Source organism: Babylonia areolata, chromosome 16 (genome assembly GCF_041734735.1).
Source record: "Babylonia areolata isolate BAREFJ2019XMU chromosome 16, ASM4173473v1, whole genome shotgun sequence".
In the NCBI taxonomy this organism is placed as follows: domain Eukaryota; kingdom Metazoa; phylum Mollusca; class Gastropoda; order Neogastropoda; family Buccinidae; genus Babylonia; species Babylonia areolata.
In genome coordinates this window covers 18798337-18808336 of record NC_134891.1, presented here as the reverse complement: position 1 = coordinate 18808336, position 10000 = coordinate 18798337, and the positions used below count along the sequence as shown (strand labels likewise).

At 41.3% G+C, this 10000-nt stretch overlaps 1 protein-coding gene across 1 annotated transcript in view; it reads right to left on the bottom strand.

Annotated features, from left to right (window-relative positions):
• The window catches only part of LOC143290994 (uncharacterized), a 68513-nt gene extending 66653 nt beyond the window's left edge, over positions 1 to 1860 (bottom strand). The window contains exon 1 of the mRNA XM_076600581.1: positions 1632 to 1860. The gene's annotated coding sequence lies outside the window, so the exon portion shown is untranslated. The remainder of the gene's footprint in view (positions 1 to 1631) is intronic.
• Between the last annotated feature and the right edge of the window lie 8140 nt (positions 1861 to 10000).

Genomic DNA, 10000 nt, shown 5'->3' with positions numbered 1-10000 from the left:
CTACTAATCATCATCATCATCATCATCATTATCAAAAAAGTCAATGCAGACTTATCCCTGCGACTTGATGCTGATGATAACAATAACAATGATAACAATGATGATGATGATGATAACAACAACAATAATAATAATAATTATGATGATGATGATGATACTAATAATAATAATGATAATAATAACAATAATAATAATGATGATGATGATGATGATGATGATAATAATAATGATAATAATAATATTAATAATAATGATAATAATAATAATAATAATAATAATAAAATAACAATAATAATGATCATAAAGTCAGAACCGACGTCTCAAATGTATGTTATGTTGAATAACATTCCAAAAAAGATTCACTCCAGTTGATAATCTCCTCCCTCCTCCCCTCGCATCCCACTGACTACTATAGCACCTCAGTCAGTCAGTCATGTGCTGCCGAAAAGATGATGAAGAAACAACAACAACAGCAGCAGCAGCAGCAGCAGAAACAGCAGCAACAGCAGCAGAAACAGCAACAGAAACAGAAGAAGACACAGTGCTCTGTCAGAAAAAAAAAAAAGGAAACACCCCCCTTCCACAGCAACATTCTCCGCCCACTCTGCAACACTGACAGATCTGTCTCAGCGGAACGAACGATCACTTCCCCCCCCCCCCCCCCCCCCACCCCCGACCCCGACCCCCGCCCCACCCCCCAATCAACGGGAAACGTGTGTCAGTGCACACATACATGTAAACAGGTAGATAGGTATAGGCTGTACAGTTATAGGATCGTGTATCGGGCATACAGTGAGCAATCTACAACACACACCCAACCATTGACCCAGCACCACCAGCACCGAAGCAAAAAAAAGTATAAAAAAAAATAAAATAGAATAAAATAAAATGATAATAATAACAGTAATAAAAAGAGAGAGAAAATATACACACTCTTTCACTAAGAGGAAGTTGTTTTTTGTTTGTTTTTTTTAGGTGTTTTTATTATAATTATTATCATTATTATTATTATTATTATTATATTTTAAAGTCAAACGGAATGGAACATTTCAAATGGACGCTCAATGACAGAATGTGTGTGTGTGTGTGTGTGTGTGTGTGTGTGTGTGTGTTAGTTTTCTTCTTCTACTTATTCTTATCATTACATTTTTTCTCCTTTAATTCTAAGTGTCGATTGAAATTGGAGAGACAAAAAAAAAAAAAAAAAAAAAAAAAATCGAATAGGTTGCGCGTTACTCAACATTGAAGTCTTGTCTGAAGGAAGCAAGAGACAGACAGACAGACAGACAGACAAGCAGACAGACTTTGAGTCCCCACAATCAGTAGCAGCGAAGTTGCACTGGGTTACACTTGAAAATACTAAGTCAGGCAGTGACGGATAAGAGAGAGAGAGAGAGAGAGGGGGGGTGGGGTGGCAGGAGGAGGAGGAGGATGGTTTGAGGGTAGTTGGAGGGGGGGGGGGGGAGAGGGAGGGAAGGGGAGGGGAGGGGAGGGGAGAGGGGAGAAGCCTCAACAAGTAGTAGTCCTGATATTCTATCCTTGTTACTGAACGACAGTGCTCATCGATAATCTTATCCTACACTGATATGACAATCTGCTGCAGCACCAACTAAACACTGATTAACACTTACCTGCCTGCGGCGAGGACACAGTTCCAGAGTCTCTCCCTCTCTCTCTCTCTCTCTCTCGGTGCTGTGGACACTGTTGCAATGGTCAGGACTCCAGTTAAAAACAATCCTTGAAAGGAATCGTCTTTTTTTTTTTAAACAAAAAATTCGAATTTTTGTCACTTTCCCCAAGAGTCCAGAATCTCTCTTTCAGTCTTTCCCTCTCTCGGAGAAATCATTGATCCTTCCCTTCTTTCCCTCTCTCTCTCTCTGTCTGTCTCTCTATATACTGTCTTTCTTTCTTTCTCTGCTGATTCCTGCTTCGCTTGGGTACGGACGAGAAAGGTATGAGGGAACAGAACACAGCAGAGCACGTGCGAACACGTCTGGAGAGGCCCCGCTGTCTCAGTTCACGCCCATCAAAACCCAGCGCGCGCCCCTCCGTCGCTGATTGCAACGCGAGCCGGCCAATCACGAAGCCGTTTCCAACCCCTCCCTTTCAATCGAATCAGCGTTGGCGCTGCGGCAGGGGAATAGGAGGAGAGCGCGGGGGGAACTTGGCTCCGCCTACTTCTTAGCCCCGCCCATTTCTATTTCGGCTCCGCCCCCTTCGTTTTGGCTGTGGAGGTGCGTGTGAAGGAGGGGGGGAATGGCCGGCCGCGAAGCACGTGGTGTTTCTGGGAGTTCGGCGGGTCTGTTGCTCTGTTGTCACAGAATTTGGCCGACGTGTGTTGGAACAGGAGAGGTCTGTTTAGAAACAACTCGACGTACACTCACGTGCGGCGTGCCGCTATCACAGCGCTGCCCGGGGGATGGAGGGGCTCTGCTGCGGCAGTGGAAAGCGTGCTGTCTGTCGCTGATACTGCCGAGAGAGGGAGAGAGGGAGAGTCTTGAAGTAAAGAAAGAAAGAAAGAAAGAAAATAGTCTTGAGCGAAAGACACAGCCTTGAAGAGTCTTGAGAAAGAGAACGGGGGAGAGAGAGAGAGTTGAAGGAAAGAAGGAAAGAAAGCTGTGTCTTGAAGGAAAGAGATACAGCCTTGAAAGAAAGAGAGTTTTGAAAGTGAGAAAGAGAGAGAATCTTGAAAGAGAGAGTCTTGAAAGACGGTCTTGAAGAGAGAGAGAGAGAGAGAGAGAGAGAGAGAGAGAGAGAGAGAGGCATGACCATCTTGAAAAACAGAGCGAGTCTCGAGAAATAATCTTGAAGGACAATCTTGAAAGAGAGAGGGAGAAAGAGTATTGAAAGAGAGGGAGAAAAGGGAGAGGTTCTTGAAAGAGAAAGAAATTCCTGAAAGAGAGAGGTTCTTAAAAGATAGATAATCTTTTGATACAGATATACTAATAATGTTAACTTTTGAAATGTACCGCCGGTGCATTTTTTTTGTTTGTATCTACCTGTTGTATGATCTTTACCTGTGAATTTATCGTTGACATTTTTTCTGTTGTGTAAATCAAATTTTCATCATTGTTCCTGTTCAAATTAAGCGCACCCGTATCTGTAAATTTGTCGACGATGTATAATTATTCTTATTACATCATATACCCCAGTGAATTCGTTGTTAGTTGGTTTGTTTCATTCCTGATGTATTTATCTTTGACTGATTTCGTCTGTTTTGGTTTTGGTTTTCTTTAAGGAGGAAGGTGGCAGAATGGTTAAGACGCTCAGCTGCCAATACAGAGAGTCCGTGAGGGTGTGGGTTCGAATCCCGCTCTCGCCCTTTCTCCTAAGTTTGACTGGAAAATCAAACTGAGCGTCTAGTCTTTCGGATGAGACGATAAACCGAGGTCCCGTGTGCAGCACGCACTTGGCGCACTGAAAAAGAACCCATGGCAACGAGAGTGTTGTCCTCTGGCGAAATTACGTAAAATGAAATCCACTTTCATAGGTACACAAATATGTAAGCATGCACTCAAGGCCTGACTAAGCGCGTTGGGTTATGCTGCTGGTCAGGCATCTGCTCAACAGATGTGGTGTAGCGTGTATGGATTTGTCCGAACGCAGTGACGCCTCCTTGAGAAAGTGAAACTGAAACTGAAACTTTGACAGCCAATATTCTTGTTCTGTACGCTTTGATATGAAAAAAGAAAATACGTTGGTGGTTTTTTTATTTTTTTTTTTTTTTTTTTTTTTTTTTTTTAATCTATGATCTCTTTGCATCATTGATATTAGATATATTTTATTCATGTTTGTTAGAGTGCTTAACTTTCTTTTTTTTATTTATTTTTTTTATCCCTATTCTCCAAAACAGAAGAAGATGTGAAAACAAGAAGAGATTAAACCACCAGTAGAAGAAAAAGGTTAATGTATATGGTTTATCATCCTAAAGCGTTTGACAAACCATAGGGACAGTGACGTCATACTCACTATGTCTGTAGGGCGTGGCACAGGTAGGCGGGGCCCAGTCCTGCCCTTCCGCCGAAGTCAGGTAGATAGATATATGCGAATTCACTCCTGGGCAGAGTGAGGGAAATTAATTGGAGGAAAGTATAGTAGACCGCCTTTCCCAAAGACACAACACCATGTCGAATCTTATTTATTTATTTATTTATTCATTTTATTATTATTATTATTATTATTTATTTGTTGTTTTTCTTTCCTTCTCAAGGCCTGACTAAGCGCGTTCGCTGGGTTACGCTGCTGGTCAGGCATCTGCTTGGCAGATGGTGGTGTAGCGTATATGGATTTGTCCCAACGCAGTGACGCCTCCTTGAGCTACTGATACTGATACTGATACATGTCGAAACACAAGGCCGCGAACACTGATCACTGGTGAAATCACTGGATCAGAAGTCAAATTAATACTCAATTGATTCTGCGACGGCGCCCCCTCCCCCCGCCTCCCCCCCCCCCCACTCTCCCCGCCCCCTCCCCCGCCCCCTCCCCTCCCCTCCCCTCCCCTACCCATAACATATTCAAGAGAGAACCGCAGAACAAAGAGTTGGTTGATCTTCCTTGGAGATACTTAAAATAAACAGACTTTTGTTTTTACTGCGAAGTATACAGCAAATAGTCAGGGCTATTTTCACAATCAATCAAATACGTTCATGTGTTCGAATTAGCAGGCCTACAATCAAAATGAGACGATTTTTTTTTTTTTTTTTTTTTTTTTTTCAAAATGTTTGTTCACATGTGCAAAATGGTCGTCTGCACTCGTGTGCCTATTGAAGTTGTATCACCGTAGCCTATTGAATGCAATAATTGCGATTATGATCTAGATTATGTATTGCTCGTAGTGGGTAAAAAAAAAGGGGGAAAAAAGGGAAAAAAAGAAGAAATATACCTAAAGGGCAGGATGGATCTGGTTGGACATAATTATTGTAAAATTATGCTGCAAGCAGAATGAGAGAAAAACACACCAAAAAACAAAAACAAAAACAAAAAAACAAAAACAAACAAAAAAAAAAACAAAAAAAAACAACAACTGCAAAACCCGCTAATCTCTGGTTCTAGATTTATTTAGTTAGTTATTTTTCTGATTCACCTGTTTACTTATTCATTCTTTTCTTCATTTCTTTATTTCATGTGTCCGATATTTCCGTGCGTTGTATGTATGTGGTTGTGTTGGTGCAGTGTTAGATAAGCTCCGTATCCTTCCCGTCTTCCTGCAATGCTTATTAACCTCGTGTTTTTTTGTGGTTTTTTTGTTTGTTTTTTTAGTATTTCATTACTTACTTGTTTCATTAGTTATCTATTTCTCTCTCTCTCTTTATTTTTTTTTGTTGTTCATTTCATTGTTTATTCATTTATTTATTCCTTCATTCATTTATTTAAGAATCTATTTATCTATGTATATGTATTTACGTATTCATTTATGTATTTATTGATGTAATTGTCTACTTATCTCTCTATATCTACTTACTTATCTATGTTAAGCAGCTATAGGATGCGATTTTGAACTTAACTATTTTAGTTATTTTTTTAATTGCTTTTCTATTCATCAGTTAGCTCGCGTATCTATTCGTGTATCTGTTATCACACTGGCAGTGGAAAATGTCTGTCTGGGTAATGTCTGTTTCAGATGCATGACTCGTGATTTAAAGTGTGTGTGTGTGAGTGTGTGTGTGTGTGTGTGTGTGTGTGTGTGTGTGTGTGTGTGTGTGTGTGCGCGCGCGCTACTGATGCGGGGAATTGGTCACAATAAATATATACTGGGGAAAGGAGAGAGAGAGAGAGAGAGAGAGAGAGAGAGGTCCCCCCCCTCGTCCCTCACGCCCCCTATCCCTTCTTTTACCTCGCTTCCAGCGCTGGCGTTGCTTTGCTAAGATTGGAGTTTTTCCCGATTTCCCAGGTCAACGTATGTGCAGACCTGCTAGTGCCTGAACCCCCTTCGTGTGTATACACACACATAAGATCAAATACGCTCTTGTAATCCATGTCAGCGTTCGGTGGGTTATGGAAACAGGAACAAAACCAGCATGCACATCCCCGAAAACGGATTATGGCTGCCTACATGGCGGGGTTAATAAGAAAGAAAAAAAAAAGGGGGTCACACACGTAAGGTGATTACACACACACACACACACACACACACACACACACACGCACGCACGCACGCACCCCGCCCCCCCACGCCAACCCCCCACCCCCCCACACAAGCCAATAATCTGCACGACCAATTATCCACAGCTAAACATGAATTTAATCAAAATAATTCAAGTCTCCACCAATTAAAGACAACCCACAAACGATGTCCAACGCGATCTGACTGTCTCTGGAACCGGTGGTCATCAGTACCCATGTGGCAGCATGACTTGCATGCTACGTCACCCACACCTAACACCTACCCCAGAACAACTTCTTCTTCTGCGTTCACTCGTATGCACACGAGTGGGCTTTTACATGTATGACCGTTTTTACCCCGCCATGTAGGCAGCCATACTCCGTTTTCTGGGGTGTGCATGCTGGGTATGTTCTTGTTTCCATAACCCACCGAACGCTGACATGGATTACAGGATCTTTAACGTGCGTATTTAATCTTCTGCTTGCATACACACACGAAGGGGATTCAGGCACTAGCAGGTCTGCACATATGTTGACCTGGGAGATCGGAAAAATCTCCACCCTTTACCCACCAGGCGCCGTCACCGTGATTCGAACCCGGGACCCTCAGATTGACAGTCCAACGCTTTAACCACTCGGCTATTGCGCTCGTCCCCCAGAACAACAACCACTGACAACAACTTTTAATCACCTACATAACAACAACAACAACAAAAGCACGAAATCACCTGCAACAACAACAACAACAACAACAAAAACAACGATAACAAAAGCACTAAATCACCTACGACAACAACAACAGCAGCAGCAAAAACAACAACAAAAACAACAACAATAAAAACAAGAATAACAAAAGCACTTAATCACCTACAACAACAACAACAATAACGAAAGCACTAAATCACCTACAACAACAACAACAATAACAAAAGCACTAAATCACCTACAACAACAACAACAGAAACAGCAATAAAATGACTAAATCACCTACAACAACAACAACAACAAAAAAAACAGCAACAGCAGCAACAACAACAGCACTAAATCACCCATAACAGCAACAACAAAGTCAACAATAACAAAAACACTAAATCATCTACAACAACAACAACAACAACAAAAGCACTACATCACCTATAACAACAACAAAAACAACAACAAAACAAAAGCACTAAATCACCTACAACAACAAAAACAAAAGCACTAAATCACCTACAACAACAACAACAAAAACAACAATAACAAAAGCACTAAATCACCTACAACAGCAACAATAACAAAAGCACTAAATCACCTTCAACAACAACAACAGAAACAACAATAACAAAAGCACTAAATCACCTACAACAACAACAATAACAAAAACACTAAATCACCTTCAACAACAACAACAGAAACAACAATAGCAAAAGCACTAAATCACCTACAACAACAACAATAACAAAAGCACTAAATCACCTGCAACAACAACAACAAGAAACAACAACAAAAACAAAAGCACTAAATCATCTACAACAACAACAAAGTCAACAAAAACAAAAGCACTAAATCACCTACAACAACAACAACAAAAGCACAAAATCACCTATAACAACAACAACAACAACAACAAAAACAACAATAAAACAAAAGCAACAAAAACAAAAGCACTAAATCACCTACAACAACAAAAACAAAAGCACTAAATCACCTACAACAACAACAAAAACAACAATAGCAAAAGCACTAAATCACCTACAACAGCAACAATAACAAAAACACTAAATCACCTTCAACAACAACAACAGAAACAACAATAGCAAAAGCACTAAATCATCTACAACAACAACGACAACAACAACAACAATAATAAAGCACTAAATCACCTACAACAACAACAACAAAAAACAAATAAAAAAACAATAATAACAAAGCACTAAATCACATACAACAACAACAACAACAACGGCAACAAAAACAACAATATCAAAGCACTAAATCATATACAACAACAACAACGACAACAAAAACAACAATAACAACAAAAGCACTAAATCCAAGTATTTTTTCACTCGCTTGTCCCTCCCTTGAGTGATGAGAATCTCGTGTTGAAAGAGGGCGTATGAAAGAAATGTGCGTGTGTGTACAGACTTGCTAGGGTCCTTTATATTTCTGTCATTTTGTTGGCGAAAGAGCTGATGGTGTCTGTCAATGTGCAATGGAGGGGTTGGGTTGAGGTGTGGGTGGTGGGGGTGATAGGGTGGGAGATGAGTCATTACATAGTGTGTTCGCGCGCTCGTGTGTGTGTGTGTGTGTGTGTGTGTGTGTGTGTGGAGGGGGGATAGCAAGGGGAGGGGACAGGGGGTCAGGCGAAGGTTGTTATCTATAGGCAGTTCGGTTTTAAACAGGATGATTGTCACTCATTGCAGGATTAACTGATGACATTAGGCGAGCACGGAGAGAAAGCTTATATAGTATATTTAAGTCAGATTATTGTCACTCCTACACTAAACATGACGCGACAATCAGTAAGCGTAAGATGTTTGTCACGTCACGAGCAGTCTCACAAAAAGAACAAACTTCTTTCTTCCTTCATTAGCACGACCAGAGAACCGATTATCTTTTAGGAAGAGTAATTCTTCTTCTTCTTCTTCTTCTTCTCGATTACCCACTATGAAAAGTCATTTGAGGCGTCGCACTGAATAACCATGCACCACAAACCTCCAGGTTTGGTGTGTGTGTTTCAGTTTCAATTTCAGTTTCTCAAAAGGCATCACTGCGTTCAGACAAATGTTGTTTTCCTCTCTCTCTTTGGACCTTTGGAATGAACTTCCGCTTTCGCTTCGTCAGGTCAGTCCCCCGCATTCAGCTCTTTCTTCAAGTCTGCCCTTAACCCCCCCCCCCCCCCAAGTCTTTCCGAGATAGCCCCCACCCCCTACCCCCTCCCTCTCCCCCTCCCTCTCCTCTGCACCATCCTTGTTAGTCTTTCAGTTTCTTCAGTTTAGAGTTACGCATTGTGTGTGAATGACTGGTGTGAAAGCGTTTTGGTTTGTCTCTGCACAAGATTCAACGCTGTACAAATGCTACTACTACTACTACTACTACTACTACTTCTATTACTTGTTGTTGTTCTTGTTGTTGTTCTTCTTCTTTTGCAAATGCTTGCTTGTACTCAGTCCACCAGTTGCCATGCTATGATGAATGAAAAATTGAATGTATGTGTGATCGTGCTAGCAAATGAACAGTAAGTGCGTGTGTGTGTTTGTGTGTGTTTGAGTGTGTGGGCGTGAATATGTATGTATCATCTCTATTTGCTTGTTTTATAATATGTGTGTGTGTGTGTGTGTGTGTGTGTGTGTGTGTGTGTGCAAGTACGTACGTACATGATAATGTGCCAACTGTTCTTTTTATCGCTTTGTTACTTTTTATAGACTATTCCAGTTACTATTCTTATTCGTCGTTCTTATTATTTTATTTCATTTTATTTCTTTATTTCTATGTTTTGTGTCGTTAAATGGGCAGAATTGTAAAAAGGCCGACGGGCGCAATAGCCGAGTGGTTAAAGCGTTGGACTTTCAATCTGAGGGTCCCGGGTTCGAATCACGGTGACGGCGCCTGGTGGGTTAAGGGTGGAGATTTTGACGATCTCCCAGGTCAACATTATGTGCAGACCTGCTAGTGCCTGAACCCCCTTCGTGTGTATATGCAAGCAGAAGATCAAATACGCACGTTAAAGATCCTGTAATCCATGTCAGCGTTCGGTGGGTTATGGAAACAAGAACATACCCAGCATGCACACCCCCGAAAGCGGAGTATGGCTGCCTACATGGCGGGGTAAAAACGGTCATACACGTAAAATCCCACTCGAGTGCATACGAGTGAACGTGGGAGTTGCAGCCCACGAACGCAGAAGAAG